Raw genomic sequence first — 17,698 nt, forward strand, 5'->3', positions numbered from 1 at the left:
ATGAACTTTGGTGAAGTATTTTAGAATCTTGGGAAGTAAATGTTACATTAAGAGATATGATGATATTGGAAAGTTTGATTCAAGAAGTGATGAAGGTATGTTCTTCGGATATTCATTGATAAGCCAAGCTTGCAAATATTTTAATCAAAGATCTAAGAATATTGTTGAAAGCACTCATGTGAAAGTTGATGAAACGTTTAGAATTCAAGAAAGGACACTTGATTATTGTTGAGTTCTCATTTTACACGATGCTAAACGGCAAAAATTCTTGTGAACTCCTCTCTTGAAAAGATGATTTTGGGAATCGACTCCAAGGTTCCGGGTGATCTTGCGACCTACTGGAATCTGCTTAGTTGAAGATAAATGTGAATGTTCACGAGGAGGCCTTTGCTGGTTCATTTTGATCTCTGATGAGATGAAGAATCTGCACACTGTTTCAAAAATAACATTAAAAGAACTATGTTTTTGTATTTTTATGTTTTTTTATGAATGCAATCTAACAGTGCAACTATTATGAAATCCTATTCTAACAATGGGGTTAATAAAGAAAATAACAAAGATAAGGTACCAAGAAGTTTAAGCAAATAACATGGAATTGAAATCCTAAAGGACATAAGCTACAGAAAACAACACGTCTGCAAGTTAAGCTTTCAAAGAAATCGGTAGGTAACTAATGAAAGTAGGAGCAACGCTTCCTCAATTGCACTGATGCAATCATCGATGAGAAACTTAGTAATCGTATGATATTTCATTCTTCATCAAATCGCAAGGCCATAGAAAGTGCACTCATGTGAGACAGAGAGTTATGCAAGCACAACTCAATCACAATTCTATGAACAAAATTCACAGAAATGACACATTCAGGCAAAAATCACTACACTCCAAATGCGAGCACCAAAAGAATAACTTTATTGCATAATAATGGCGGCCCTCATTACATATTACAATGGGGTATTTATAAGAAATCATCTCCTCAATTTGTCTTGAGAGTGAGAGATATTCTTCATACAATAAAATTCTTTTAATTAACAAAATAAACTAATTATATACAAACTAACAATCTAACTAGTGCTAAACAAAACTACATCCATATTTTATTCATTAATTGGATGCATGAGCCTTTTACATGTTAAAAACAAAGAAATATGAGAGAAGAAAAAATGATAATGCTCTGAGTCGATGTGGAAGTGTCTGAGAGTGCCAAAATTGGAAACTAATCCTTCACAGGGCATTTCTCGGAGTTAAACTGCCATTAGAATGCATTTCTGATGCATGGAAAGCTCTATTTTTGGGAACTGGCAGTTAGCTATCAGCGAAACTTTCGAAAATGTGCACTTGTAGAGCTACGGAGCTGCGTACCTCAAAATGGTCCAAAATCTCAAAATTTTACTAAGTGTCAAAATTGGAATTCTGGCATCTAGGTTTTGTTCTTCTTCATCCCAAAGCTATATTTGGATATTTGCCCTTGAATTTCTCTATAATCTCAGTAATTTTAGCCACATCCAGTAAATCTAAAGCCTCATATTGTCCTTGACCTTTTTCCTGTAATTGTCTACCTCTATTCGGGTGTCAGCAAAATCCCCAAGTTTGGTATCCAATTCTAATAAAGCTTCTTCAGTCCTAAAGGCTTGCCGAATGTCTTTGTCATCGGCAGCTTCCACAAAAATCTTTTTAAAATTCTCCATCACTACCTCTACAGGTAATAACTTCTCCCATTCTTCATCCTCAAAAATATCTAAACAAGCATCACTATAATGCTTTTCTGGTTCCAAAATTCGCTCTCGGGCCTGATCCTTGAGTCAATGAATCTTCGTGTGTAATGTTTCCATCACTTTATTACCATCCGCAATTTTCTCTATCCAATCATCAATCAAATCTAATTCTTCAGCAGTATAAACATCTATCAAAATCCTATACCTTTGTCCTTTTATTGTCTGCAGAATTTGTAAGTCCTTGCTCCAAGCCCTTACTTCATCCATGATGCTAAAGTCCTACTTCAAAATCGCTACCATTTTAGTCACATTCCCCTGTGTAGCGTGCAGTAACTTTAGGTTCCCTTGAATAATTGAAATTCCTTTGTCCTCAAAACTTTCCCGTCATTGTTGATAGCCTTTCAAAAATGGATCTGATTGTACACTCCCCCCTTCCCTGAGAATGATGTTCAATGTGTCCTCGGGCGCTTAGGATCTAGAGGACCAACCACTACAGCTAAATATCCCCTTAGGATCTTATTCTTCCTTCGAAGTGTTTGGAGTTCAACCTCTTCCTATTCCATGTTTCTAAAGATTTCTTTAATTCCCAAAGTCACCATCAATCGGGTTGTATCCCTTGTAGGTCTCCCAAGCATGGTCTCCTTCAATTGATAATCTTGGGGACCAAGGCTTTCTACATCTGTGTCTTCAGGAGGGACAACCACTTGCGCAAACAATTCCTCGTTCTGTGTATTGGTAACGAAGGCCAACGGTCTTACCTCATGCAACGGAGACTCGAGATTATTTAAAATCTCTGCAATCTCAAAAATGTCTTCCTCCGTAGCTTGAAATTGAGGTATGGTACTCCTCATTACTTCTTTCCGAAGCCATCTTAGAATGTGCTCAATGGAACACTTGCCTCTCGAGGACGAAGGAGTATGTTTTGCTACCTCCTTTCTCTTATTGCTCCTCCTCGGAGTTGTTTCCCTTTGTGAGGGCTCTTCTTTTGCGGCTTCTATTTCCATAGACCCTACAGTTTGCATCTCAATGTCTTGGGAAGGTGGTTGAGAATATTTGACCATTTTTCCTTCCTTCGACACTTCATCGATTGCCATTTGTTCTAGCTCCTCCCCATGTGATGGTTCCTGAACCTGTTCCTCTTCCGAACTTTGGGGGGGAGGAGTGACCGAGCCTTTATCTACCACCGTGACTTGTGGTGGAGATAGGGGAGTAAAATCAGGATCCTATGAATCTTGTGGCATTTGCATCCAGTCTTCTTGTAGAGGTTCACTTGTAGGGATATCTCTAATCTTATCCCCAACTAGCTCTGTTCCCAAGAGCATAAAATCAAAATCTAACATTTTGAAAATGTCATCACCTTCTTCACCCTACTCATCCATTCATTGTTTTACTTCATCTTCTGAAGAAGAGACTTCCAAGGGTCTTGCTAGGGTGGATGGCAATGTACCCATGGTACTTCTTCTCCTTTCTTGCTCTATGGCCCTGGCTATCTTGGTTTTTCTCTGTAGGGGTAGCTGCTCTTCTTCGTTTGTCTCCTCTTCTTCTTCCTCTTCTTCTTCCAGAATGGTCTCGGGAACAAATGGAAAAGGTACCATTCTCTTGGTCACCCTTTTCCTTTTCTTCATTCAGATTTTAATCCTTTTTTGTTTTGTGGACATAGTAAGGGGTCAGTGTGCGCGGGCTTGCATGGAGGATGGGTCTTGGAGGTGTGCACGCAGGCCACGGTGTGGTGCGCTCGCGGGCATGGAGCACCAAAACGATGAATTATGCTCACCTAAAGCAGTGAACCGGCACACAAAATGCAAAAGGAAGAAGTTTGGGGTTTTGGGGGGCGGTGGGGGCTTTTATAACCTCGCCCACCCATGGGGTGCATGAGTGCGCAAGTGCACGACGCGGACCACGTGGGTGGTGCGTGCATTTATTTTTTCTTTATCCTTTTTCGATTTTCCAATTTTTTGACTTTTTTGACTTTTTAAAAACAATTATATTTTCTGATTTTCCAATTTCGACTCTCTAACATTTTTCGGATCCCAAACTATGGGTTTGAGGACCTGAAAAAAGTAGGGGGTCCCCATTCCTTTAAGAGGGAATGGGGTGTGTGTTGTGGAACCACAACAATTATCATTTTGATGAAGAGACTAATCTGAAAACTAATAATGAGAATGTTGCACACGAATTATTTATGAGACTAACACTAATTTGCAGACTCAAATTTAGAGAGAAGAACCTAGAATTGAACCTAGAGCAGAAATCAAAGTTGAGATAGTAACACATAACATGAATTTGGAAAAGAATCACCCTGTTGAACATATCATTGGAAGCAAAGAAAAATTATTGGTGACAAGAAAAAAGATACAAAAAAAACTATGCTTTATTTCTCGAGTTGAACCTAAGAATGTAGATGAAGCAATTAAGCATGATTATTGGATAAAAGCTATGAAAGAAGAACTAGAGAAGATTGAGAAGAACAAGACATGGAAATCAGTTCCTAGACCTAAGGATGAGAATGTTATTGTAACTAAATGGGTATTCAAAAACAAGGTGAATGAACTAGGTGAAGTTGCAAGAAACAAAGCAAGATTCGTATGTGAAGGATATTCACAGTGAGAAGGAATTGATTTTGAAGAAACATTTGCCTCTATTGCTAGATTAGAAACAGTAAGAATGTTCTTGACATATGTAGCTAACAAGAACTTTAAAGTTTATCAAATGGATGTCAAATCAGCTTTTCTAAATGGAGATCTTGAAAAAGTGGTATATATTGAGGAGCTTGATGGTTTTCCTTTAACAGACAAAGATGATATGGTTTTTAGATTGAAAAAGGCATTGTATGGAATGAAACAAGCACCTAAAGCCTACTATGCAAGGTTGGATAAATACTTGACAAACTTGGGATCTATGAAAGGTATTGTTGATAGTAACTTGTATCTAAGAAAGAATGATAAACGATTACTAATTATTGTAGTATTTGTGGATGACATTATTTTTGGTGGAAATGATGAAGTGCAAGTGAGGAGGCATTTTCAAAGGAGATGAAGAAAGAATTTGAAATAAGTATGATTAGTGAGATGAAGTATTGTTGACACAAAAGTATACACCCTTGCTTGAGGTATGACCCTCAAGCAACCTCGTGTAACATGGAAACAAAATCCAAAGGTTGAATCTCTAGAGAAGGTCAGCTTCCTTACAATCAAAATGTAGCTAACTACAACTTTGAGGGAAAAGGGGGAAGGAGATGTTGAAATTAAAATGGTGAAAGAGAAAGGTGGCATGAGATTGAAATTTGGTTACTAACTTTGCCTATAAATACACTACACATGAATAAAGCACCTAAATACACAGATCTTGACTCCAATCTCTCTTTCAAAACTCGCATCAAGGTAAAAGCCAATGAAATGTTGGAAGGAAACAAGTTCAAAAGACAACATTCAACAACAGGTTAAACACAACATACAAATTTTGGAAAATAAGAATAGAAATAATCCATATAAGGCATAAAATGCACAATTTATTAGACTTGCAAGATAAGGTAAAACTAAGATTTCTATTCATATATGGCAAAAGGAATACAATTGCAGAGCATAATGCTATTACAATGAACCAGAGAAGAACCTAGAAAAAAAAGTAGAAAGTTTTCTTTTAAAGAGATTAGGCATAACTCAATTACAACAGTCGAGTTCAAACTCTAACTACATCGAAGTTAAGTTACAAATTTGCAATCAAGAAAGAAATGAGAAATTTTTTGATTTTATACAAAAATATGTTCATGAAGTATTAGAAAATGGGCCAATAAATGCTCATGCAGTTAATAAAACCATGCCCATACCCTCTGCAAGTGACAACATAGCAAGGAAAAGCCTTTATGTCATGTAAAAAATCCAAAAAATGCAATTCAGCAAAAAATATTGAACTCTCAAGCCTTATCACAGTCAGCAAAAAAAATTAACTCTAGCACAGAAATACACAACTTTTTTGGCCTATGCACCATCACAACACATATTTCCTTCCTGCAAAAAGACTTGTGATGTTGCACAGAGCATGAAAATGCACAATGCAAAAGACTCTCACATGATCGCCCCATGACTTTCCATCGGCATAACTAACCTACAATCCCATGCATTGGCGCAAAATCGCAAGATGAAACTTTTCCTCTCACAAATGTCATGTGATGTTGCACAACATAAAAATACGCCATAGCATGTGATCACAGCATGAAAACACACCACGTGACATAGACATGTGATGTCCCACAACACAAAAAAGTACTGCACACACAACTGTGACCCACACAAGATTACAGCATTGAATAAGCAAAAGGCATTGGATGAGCAGAAAAGGCTTCCTTCAATGCTCCAAATTACATAATAGTGCACCATTCTAGCCTGCAAGCTTCCTTCTTCAAACTGATATGCGATCATGCACGGGCATGAAAACGGACCACTATTTTGACCTACAAATGTCGAATGAGCATAAAAGTGTTCATTCGATAAGCTAATTCATTCAACACAACTCTTAAGACAATTGAAACTCTGCAATGTTTTTGTGCACCCAAGAATGCCTGAAAATGCACAACTTTTCCTAATCAAAAGATATATAGAAATTATCCCTCGAAAATATTTTTGATCGATTATCTGTAATGGCATAAATGGTGACAAAAAATGTCAACATTTATGGCGACTCAAGGAGGATGCTTGCCTTCTAAACATATGATTAGTGGCCTTGAAGCAATCCATTGGGCATAGAGTCATAAGCATCAAAACATAATGCACATCTCTATCACACATAAAATCAGCAACCCTGCAACTGGAAAAACATCAAAATCTAATATCTCCAAGAGAGATAGATGTGCTCATGTACTTCTTAGAAATTTGAAAACATGTTATCTACTACGTACAAGTATTTACAAGAAAATAAATCAAACAAAGCCATTGATTGGCTTGTTGACATAGTTGTCCTTCCTTACAAGCTAATTTTTTCTTTCATGCATGTAGGTAGTTGAATAGATCAGTAAGCATGACAAGCATATTGTTGCATTTTGGAAACCTTCCCAATAATGAGAAAAAATGAAGCTCTTTTGATCAAGACTATAAGAATTTGCCTCAAGGAAAAATTCACCCAAGATCAAGGAACTCAAGAACAAGCACAATAGTAGACCAGAAAGAGTATGACCAAAATAACAATATGTATTCAATTCAATGTGAAAGTACACTAGGAGTGTCTATATATAAAGGCCTCTTGAATGCTTCTAGAATGCATAGGAATCAGCAACATGATAAGTCATACAACTAGGCACATGTCCACCAGGTGTGCATTATCCTCCATTAAGCACAGGAGTAAGTGTGATGATGAAAGGATAAGCCTACAAAGGTGTAGCACACAAATTAATGTTGTAGACACCATGCGTTATAATAAGAGTACGAATAATTGCGTTGTCTACATGAAAACTCAGTTAATTATGCAAACTCCAGTGTTGTAGACACCATGTGTTGAATTAGAGTTGTTTACTTCTGTGCTGTCAACATCAAAACTCATAAAAGTGTGCAAACTCCTAAGTGTCTCACCTAAGAAATAATAAAATAATGCATTAACCTAAGTAAACTTAAGTAAAGTGTAATAAGTGAATACTTATTTACACCAACATGCCCCCCGTCCCCCCCTTAAGTGCAACTTAGCGAAATGCACTTAAGCTCACAACAACCAGGATGAAATGCATAATGGGTCCTGGCTATTAGGCCATGTTAGGTACACATGTACATAATGAAATACAATCTCTCATAAAGCGGAGAAAGAGGGAAAACCTCATGGGAAAAACTCTCCCCCAAAAAGAGAGATGAAAAAACAATATGCATGGATGGATGGAGTAATTAAGACCCCGCCCCCGCCCCCGCCCCCCCCCACCCCATTATAGCATACATCAAGTATATACAATAGTGAAGAATGAGAAGGACAAAACCCCTTAAGAGGAAAAAGTTTCCCCCATAAGAAAGAAGAAGAAGAGAGACAAGGTAGTCCCCCCCCCACCCTAATGAAGAGTGTCGATCAGTGATAGCTGCTCCAACGTAGAAGCTAGTGTAGTGCCTCTCCCATTTGATTTATGTAAGTCATCCTGATGGATGCAACTTTGCTGATCTTTTGTTGTGATGGGATCATGATTGTGACCCTGAGTGGTCTACATCGTCGAGGTGTTTGGATTTATATTACTGTATCAGTTGCTTTGATTATGCTTTTGACTGATCTATGAGATTATCATGTGATTTGTGGTTCACTGAGGTTTATGCCAATGGTTACCAAGATCAATGTGGTATCATGAGGTTGTTCCATGATTACCTTGAGATGTGTGCAGAGATTGCACTGTGTACTTTTTACCATGCTACACTGGACTAGGTTCCTGTAGCAGTGATTAGTCATGTTTATGATTGTGTTTGCTTATGTGTTTTAAGTACCTTTTGTTGATTCTTCAAACAATCATTATTTAATGTTTCGATAATTAGAAATGGATTGTTCATGTTGTGTTCTTTGGTTCTGTGCTGCAGACATTTACCTTATTATATTTTGATCTATGAGATATCTGTTACTTATGTGATATTTTACATTTGACATGACCCGAGGGTCAGGTGTTATACTCTGATTTTAGTATCATAGATTTTAGACTACTATGTTGTTCAGTTGATCATATTGCATGACGATGCCATTTTGAGATGACAAAGTGTTTTATGATGATATCTGGTTATCTGGTATTTGGGCAAACCTCTGATTATGTTATGTGATGGATTTAATGCTATGGTTATTTACTTCATTCCTGTGTTGTATGTGTTATGCGAACGTGAGTGATGTAAATAGATTATTTTAATATAAATTAATAAATGGTTAAATTAGGTGATTTAATGCATTTACTACTTCGGCTATGTTATTATATGCAATTGCACTTGATCGTGTCGGTTAGTGAGCAGGATTTATATCCCTGGCAGTGGCACATGGAGTTAGTGATTCAGACTTTCTTATTTTACCAATGTCGTCCTAGTATGGTTGACGTATCCTTAATTAAATGTTTAATTTAAACCTTTTGGTGATTATTAAATTCGAACTCATTTGCATTATGTGATTTGACCAGTGAGCATGTATGTGTGTGCATTTAGAGTTTCACATTGTCACGAAAGTTGTTAAAGAGATTTCTGTGTTTTGAGTTTTCGAGCTTTTTAATTGTTTTATTTTAATTTCTGGCAGCTTTGCCATAGATGAATTCCTATTTATAGGAATAGCCTATTTTCGTTTGGGTCAATTCGAGGTTTAACTAGGTTGGCTGGTTATATGCCCTAATCGATTATTCACTCGAAAAGTGAATGAATATCCAAAAAGGAATTTAATTCCTCACTTCTCACTTTTGAATTAGAAAGTTGGAGAGTACAACCCAAAATCCTCTTCATAAGGATTTATTGTTTTGTTCATTGTGGGAGCTACAGGCGTGGGATCGTCACGAGGTTGGACTCGTTGGATCCATCTCGGTGAAACCTTGGATTGCCGCGATTTTCAGGTACTTCTACTAGATATTTATTTTATGGTTCAGATTCTCGTTTTGCCCTTTTGGCTGAGGTAGAGCTTTCCTATTTTATTGTTTCTGCTCAGTTTCTACTTCTATTTTTTGTAGTCATTTGTTTGGAGGCTGAGAACTAGTGTTCCACTCTGTTTCTGTATGTTAGTTCTATCCGGTTGGGCGGGTACAAACATTTCTCTATTTTTCGAGATGAGGGTTTGGGGTTTTACGCCGTTATGCTGGCCGTCTTTGCATACAGTGTCCAAATTTGATTATTTTTGAATTTTTGGGGTGTTTGTGCCCAAAGACCAAATGGGTTTTAATTTTGCAATTTTTTTAAAATTTGGAGTTTTTACTTCGTTTTGCGTGCCGCCCTATTTTCTCAAATTTTTTTGGCACAATGTGGGTCGTGAATCTTGATGATCCGTTTGGATATTAGTCAGACTACTATTGCACTTTTATGTTGCATTGGGATGCATGTTGCATCCGTACTCCCGACGTTGTGTTCGGTTGAGTGATTTTATACCTGGTGTTATTGTTTCTTTTAGACCTTTGCTTTTGTTTCATGAGCGCTAGGATTCATGTAGAATCCATAATCTCGGATTGAGGCCGGTTGAGTGAGTTCATGATGTTTGATCTTGTTGCATCATTGGGATTCGTGTAGAATCCATACTCTCGGATTGAGGTCGATTGAGTGATTTTATGATGTATGGTTTTATTGGCTTTGGGATTCGTGTAAAATCCATCCTCTTGAGTTGCTTTCAGTTGGGTGTTTTGTTTTGCATTGTGTTCTCATCTTGTCCTTGTGTTGCAATCGTCGTGATGGTGGTGTGTCACACACGAGTACGTGCGCGTACATTTGTCGAGTGACTTGCGAGGCCCGATCTTCCGTGGTACTTCCAGAAGTTATGATCATTGGGGTTGGGATGGGAGTATGCATGCCCACGGGCACTTGTCGTAGGATGAGCATGGGTAGGGTAGGGTAGCATATGGAGGGGGCTTCTATCTCGCAGCCTGGTGAGCTCAATCCCATAGGGTTGGCAGAGGAAGTTTTAAATAAGTGATAATTAAAGAAAATGTGACTGGTAATAAAACTTAAGATAATAAAATGTGTGTGCGGGGCCCTCCGTTGAAGAGTTGAAACACACGATCCGAGCTTGGGCTTGGCAATGTCAAATGACTCTCCATGATATCAGCCCCTACTTAGCAGCCTATTGAGTGTTTGACCAGGACTTGTACTCCTTGCATTGTCTTAGGCTCTTGGTTGCAGCCATCATATTGTCGAGCGTGAGTGTTAGCCTTGGATGTTGTGCTTTATATATCTTTGTGGTTGGATCATTATCTCCATCAGCACGGCAGGTGTGGACCTACGAGTTCCATGTGGTTGGGAGGCGTAGCTACTTTCACCACTACTAGGGATTGTTGTACAGAGACAGTCTTTTGTCCTACTACGACCATTGTTGGATGTTTTCACTTGATACTTCGGGTTCTGAAGTATGTTTTTTTGTGATCTATGCTTTCATTGGAATGCTTGGATATCATGTTTAGATGATGTTAGTTTACTTGACGCATTCCCATATTATGATGTTTAGCATATGATTAGATGATGTGAATTGTTGTAGTAGCATATCTATTGCTTATTGATGTTTAGCATGTGATAGGTGATGTTATCTACTGTAGGATTATCTTATGTTTTTCTACTAGCATGTTAGATTCCTTATGTGTATTTTGTTGCATGTTTTAGTAGTGACGTCCCTATTACGACAGTACTGACGATTTGGTCGGTGGCTTGGGATGTCACGCGCGGGCGATGGCTAGGATCTATGATGGTCTTATGATGCTATTGATGGTTGGGAGAAACCACGTACTTAATTTGGTTGTTTTGTAATTGTGATATTATCTCTGTATATTGCGATGTTGCTTATGTTCACTGTGATGTTGCTTTCAGTACGTTCTTTTCTGCTATATGATTTAGATGGTTAGATTTTGGCTTTCCGTCTTTCAGCTTGTCAAGTGTTTTCACCTCGAGATGTGGATCCAGTACTCCCCGATGTGGAGGTTTTTATCTATGTTTTATCTTGTTGTTTGTCCTTAGAGTTTTCTTGTTTTTTTCCTGGGCGACCATGTGTCAGCATGGTGCGCTACAATATAGTGTCGCACGCCCATTTGAGGAATGTCGTACGATACTTTAAAGTATCACACACCCTCAGAAGACATGTCGTACGATACACTTCCAGTATCGCACGCCCTTTGGAGAAGTATCGCCCAACCCCTGATTGTGTCGCCCTCCTTCTGGAAAGATGTCGCACGACACTGGTAAAGTATCACACTGTGCTAATAAAGTGTTGCATGTTTTTTTATTAAACCTGTGCGGGGGGGGGGGGAGGGGGGGGGGGCGCAGCGGGCACTTTTCAGTCCGATCCAAACTTTTCAGGGATAATTCGGGGTACCCTCTTAGGTGTTCTTCAATCCCTTGGCGGCGCAATTTGAATTTCAGAGTTGTCTTTTCGTAGTTCGTTCTTCGGGGGTTAAAATATATCGTAATTCCTGATACTTAAGATATATTTTTATATATGCGACGAATCTTTTGAGATAGGTTTCAAACCTCTCAAAGATAAGATAAAGATTTTAGGAAATTTCAGGGCTTCAGAAATCACAACTTAGTCAATTTTCAGGGCTTCAGGATTTCATGCTTGGCCAAATATTAGGTTTTTGCATTCTACCCCAGCTTGGTGTTTTGTTGATGAGTGGTCATTTCTTGAGCCCTCATCTTGTGTGTGGCGGTTGTTGGTTTTTGTTCAAGTGTGTGTCAGTTTGGTAGTGGCGTTTGGAGATCTGTTGGTTGTCGAGATTGTGGTGAAGTCTTCCATTGCAATCTTTCTGATCCCTGTATGATGTTGTCATGTGCATTCATACTTGTAAAAAAAAAAAAAAATCTTGGCTTGTATTTCATCCTTGTTTCCAAGGATCTCCAGGCGGGGCATTATATCTGGTATCAGAGCCCATGTTCAAACATTGGGATCTCTGTGTTTATGTTGCCCATGTGGTTGATGTTTTGTTGGTTGAGTGCGAGTGTCTTCGTGAGAACTCGTGATCTTTGTTGTTGTGGTATCTACTCGTGATGGACTTGCTTGTCAAGTAGATGCAACTAGATCGGCATGTGGAGAAGGAAGTGAGTCTTCCTAGTTTTGTTAGCGGAATCGATATGCCTTGTTTGGTTGGTTGCTTGTGTGACCCTTTTTGGATGGAACCACTGATTGGTGTCCATGTGTTGGCCTTGTGTGCCTCTTCTCGTTTCTCCTTATGGAGTTAGGTGCATTGTTCCTTGTTTTATCCTTATTGTAAGTAATATAGGAATCTTATTGTGATTCTTTATTTTGTTGTTATAATAATAAAATGGTTCCTTTCATTGAGAAGTAAGTGTTATGGTGAATCATTACAAAGAAATAGGTTTGCATTATATCATTGGGTTAATGAATTAAGTCCCCAATCTGATTGCTTCTGAAGCTTATGTAAAATGTATTAATTTGATGGATATCTAAATGTTGCATTGCATGGAAATTATGTTGTCTGCATATGCATGAGTTTACTGATGGGATATTACTTGATGTGTGTGAGTGTGTTCTCTAATGATGCTAGGATGATGTATTCCTTAGCATTGTGTGGTGATTTATCTCTCTTGTGTGACTGTACTCAGTCATCTCCTGTAATGTGATTTGTTTGATGCCTTATTTTATTTGGCTAGAGGTACTTTCCTCAAGTTGTTGGGCTAGCATTGGTTTTCAATATTTTCCTCTCTTGGAGTAGTCATCAAATTTTATCTATTGCTCTCTTTGTGATAGTTGTCACATTTGACTTATTGTTGAAATGAGCTCCTTTTGGTACTTACTATTGGAATCGGCAATTCCCCCATTTGGGCTTTTGATTATGTTTCCTGATGACTATTCTGGATGTGTTTTACTACTGCCCAGTTGTGTGTTGTGACTCTATCATGTTCATCTCGAACCTCTAGTAGTACGTACAAGGGATAATATCACAGCGAACATGCTAGTGTGGGTGTAGTAAATGTAAAGTTAAAGTAATTAAATGGTGATTAAACTTAATGTTAATCCTTGAAAGGTATGTACTTGTTTTATGGTGACTCTTGGACCCTTGCTTGAAAATCTTTCAGTTCATTATGCATTAGTGCTTATGTTATGTTTAACTAATGAAATTATCGGAGATAAGTAATGATGGTTTCAATGTGCGAACTACCTTTCATTCCATGTCTTATGTTGTTTGGGCATGTGTACTCTTGTGTGGATTTGGACGTTTTGTCCATCGCTTCTCTTGGTGGCCAAGACTGCTGTTTTTCCCTTTGTGGTTTTTTCTTGAGTGGTGTCTCAGATCGTAGGTCTTAGGTCTCTCTTAGCTTCTTCATGTTGTAGTCCTTGTCGATATCTTTTCAACACTTTTCAAATGGATTCAATCCGAGTCCGAACATGAAAGCTATGGCTTCTAGAGTTGTTGATCGATGTTCCAAGTACCTTTTCGAGTAGAGGCCAATTCAATCATGACATGTCATATTTATGGCCATTGGAGAAGTTTAACTCTTCATGTTATTCATAATGAAAGAGTTATCTTGTCTTCATAATCTACTAGGTACTTGTTGGGGTTCGTGCTTGGGTTTTTGTGTTTCCTATTGCACTGACCCACCCTTGTGAGGTGTAGTGTGGTTTGTGAGTGTTCCTTGTTTGAGGATGATGTTGCCTTGTCGTTTGGGAGTGACTCAGTTCTTTGATGAGTCTGGATTCTCCTTTTTGGACGTTGTCTTAAGCGCACCTTTGTATCCTTTTCTCTCTTGTGAGCGTAGGCTAGTGTGGTTGTACCACTAGCTCAGTTAGTGTTCTCTTGTGAGTACGTTGATGGTTGGGGAAATTGTGAGTTCCCTAATGCGTCTTGGGCTGATTTAGTGTAGAGGTTGAGAGAGACTCCCTCTCAGTCCTAATACTCAGTAGTATCGTTCTCCCTAAGCTTATATCTTCTTGTGGATTGTCTCAGTCAAGTTTCTCATTAAACCATTGACTTGAGGCTAAAGATTGAGTTTAGCGGTAGGTTGGGTGTAGTTTTTCCCAGCATGGTGCTGGAGGGACATGGTATTGTTGGACACATGTTACCATCTTATGATTTGGTATGCAGACATTACATGATTGTGTCTACTGACGAAAGTCTTTGAACTTTGTGAGAAGGTGATATCTTGTCTGGTTGGGTTATGTTACCCTAGTTTCCAGTGGTAGTTGAGCTTTCGTGCCTTGGAGAGGCATTGTGCTCCTACACTTGGTGGTGAGTAGTCATTTGGAGTGTGTAAATTTTGTTGGTAAACTATCATCTGCTTTGTTCTAAGGGTGAGTTTACGTGGATTCCAGAATGATCATGTGTGACATGATAGTATTCTTGGGAATTTTGGGATGGTTTTTCCCCATGATTCCAACTTTTGTTGGAAGTGCATAGTGTTTTGACCTAGTTTTGCAGTCACTTGGTAGGAGCATGTTTTGTTGGGCACCTGCAGACGAGGTAGAGGGGCTTGTTCCTTATCTTGTATTGTTGACTTTATGGCTAGATGGGTTTTTTCTAGCGCATAGAAGGTTCCTTGTTGAAGGACCTTGTGTCTATGTGACACCCATTCTCTTGTGGTTAACCTATTTGGGGGTTAACGTGATGGTTTGACAATGTTGGAGTGATTTGGGTTTGACTTGTAGAGAGTTGTTGAGTCATTCCTATTGCTCACTTTTGATTTTGTTCATGGTGTGTTTGGTTTCTATTCTTGGATTGCAGGCTTCCAGGAGTAAGCCTAGTCTTTGGGGGGGATGATGCAGTGCCTCTCCCATTTGACTTCTGTAAGTCATCCTGATGGATGCAACCTTGTTGATCTTTGGTTGTGATGGGATCATGATTGTGACCCTGAGTGGTCTACATCGTCGAGGTGTTTGGATTTATGTTTCTGTATCAGTTGCTTTGATTATGCTTTTGACTTATCTATGAGATTATGATGTGATTTTTGGTTCACTGAGGTTTGTGCCAGTGGTTACCAAGATTGATGTGGTATCATGAGGTTGTTTCGTGATTACCTTGAGATGTGTGGAGAGATTGCGCTATGTACTTGTTACCATGCTACACTGGACTAGGTTCCTGTAGCAGTGATTAGTCATGTTTATGACTGTGTTTGCTTATGTGTTTTAAGTGCCTTTTGTTGATTCTTTAAACAATCATTATTTAATGCTTAAGTAATTAGAAATGGATTGTTCATGTTGGGTTCTTTGGTTCTGTGTTGCAGACATTTACCTTGTTATATTTTGATCTGTGAGATATCTGTTACTTATGTGATATTTTACATTTGAGACGACCTGAGGGTCAAGTTACTTTGATTTCAGTATCATAGATTTTAGACTACTATGTTGTTCAGTTGATCATATTGCATGACAATGCCATTTTGAGGTGACAAAGTGTTTTATGATGATATCTGGTTATCTAGTATTTGGATATACCTCTGATTATGTTATGTGATGGATTTAATGCTATGGCTATTTACTTCATTCCTGCGTTGTATGCGTTATGCAAACGTGAGTGATGTAAATAGATTATTTTAATATAAATTAATAAATGGTTAAATTAGGTGATTTAATGCATTTATTGCTTTGGTTATGTTATTATATGCAATTGCACTTGATCGTGTTGTTTAGTGTGCAAGATTTATATCCCTGGCAGTGGCACATGGAGTTAGTGATTCAGACTTTCATATTTTATCAATGTCATCCTAGTATGGTCGACGTATCCTTAATTAAATGTTTAATTTAAACCTTTCAATAATTATTAAATCCGAACTCATTTGCATTATGTGATTTGACCAGTGAGCTTGTCTGTGTGTGCATTTAGAGTTTTGCATTGTCACAAAAGTTGTTAAGGAGATTTCTGTTTTTTGGATTTTTGGGCTTTTAAATTGTTTTATTTTAATTTCTGGCAACTTTGCCATAGATGAATTCCTATTTATAGGAATAGCCTATTTTCGTTTGGGTTGATTTGGAGTTTAACTAGGTTGGTTGGTTATTTGCCCTAATCGATTATTCACTCGAAAAGTGAATAAATATCCACAAAAGAATTTAATTCCTCACTTCTCACTTTTGAATTAGAAAGTTGAAGAGTAAAACCTAAAATCCTCTTCATGAGGATTTATTGTTTTGTTCATTGTGGGAGCTACGGGCATGGGATCGTCGCGAGCTTGGGCTCATTGGATCCAGCTCGGGGAAACCTTGGATTGCCGCGATTTTCAGCTACTTCTGCGAGATATTTATTTTATGGTTCAGATTCTCGTTTTGCCCTTTTGGCTGTGAGGTAGGGCTTTCCTGTTTTACTGTTTCTACTCTGTTTCTACTTCTGTTTTTGGTAGCCATTTGTTTGGAGGCTGAGAACTAGTGTTCCCCTCCGTTTTTGTATGTTAGTTCTACCCAGTTGGGCAGGTACGAACATTTCCCTGTTTTTCGAGATGAAAGTTTGGGGTTTTATGCCGTTATGGTGGCCGTCTTTGCATACGGCGTTCGAATTTGATTATTTTTGAATTTTTGGGGTGTTTGTGCCCAAAGACCCTATTTTTTGTAGCCATTTGTTTGGAGGCTGAGAACTAGTGTTCCCCTCCGTTTTTGTATGTTAGTTCTACTCAGTTGAGCAGGTACAAAAATTTTCCTGTTTTTTGAGATGAAGGTTTGGGGTTTTACACCGTTATGGTGGTCGTCTTTGCATACGGTGTTCGAATTTGATTATTTTTTAATTTTTGGGGTGTTTGTGCCTAAATGGGTTTTAATTTTGCAGTTTTCCCAAAATTTGGAGTTTTTACCTCATTTTGCGTGCCGCCCTGTTTTCTTGAGTTTTCTTAGCACAATGTGGGTCGTGGACCTTGATGATCCGTTTGGATATCAGTCAGACCACTATTGCACTTTTATGTTGCATTAGGATGCATGTTGCATCTGTACTCCTGACGTTGTGTTCGGTTGAGTGATTTTATACCTGGTGTTATTGTTTATTTTAGACCTTTTCTTTTGTTTCATCAGCATTAGGATTCGTGTAGAATCCATATCTCGGATTGAGGCCGGTTGAGTGAGTTCATGATGTTTGGTCTTATTGCATCATTGGGATTCGTGTAGAATCCATACTCTCGGATTGAGGTCAATTGAGTGATTTTATGATGTATGATTTTATTGGCTTTGGGATTCGTGTAAAATCCGTCCTCTTGAGTTGCTTTCGGTCGGGTGTTTTGTTTTGCATTGTGTTCTCATCCTGTCCTTGTGTTGTGATCTTCGTGATGGTGGTGTGCCACACACGAGTATGTGCGCGTACATTTGTCGAGTGACTTGCGAGGCCCGATCTTCCATGGTACTTCCAGAAGTTATGATCATTGGGGTTGGGATGGGAGTATGCATGCCCG

General features: G+C 38.5%; 1 protein-coding gene across 2 annotated transcripts in view; it reads right to left on the reverse strand.

The window, feature by feature from the left end:
* LOC149546412 (uncharacterized) overlaps positions 1-17,698 on the reverse strand; it is a 119,596-nt gene that overhangs the window by 83,833 nt on the left and 18,065 nt on the right. The window contains exon 2 of one of the 2 annotated variants that reach the window (XM_089791187.1): positions 178-431. The exons of the other annotated variant lie outside the window; for it this stretch is intronic. The gene's annotated coding sequence lies outside the window, so the exon portion shown is untranslated. Of the gene's footprint in view, positions 1-177; positions 432-17,698 lie in introns of those variants that run through there. 2 annotated transcript variants of the gene reach the window in all.

The sequence above is a fragment of the Cupressus sempervirens genome, chromosome 7 (assembly GCF_028749045.1).
Source record: "Cupressus sempervirens isolate cs-2001-9-10 chromosome 7, ASM2874904v1, whole genome shotgun sequence".
Lineage (NCBI taxonomy): Eukaryota > Viridiplantae > Streptophyta > Pinopsida > Cupressales > Cupressaceae > Cupressus > Cupressus sempervirens.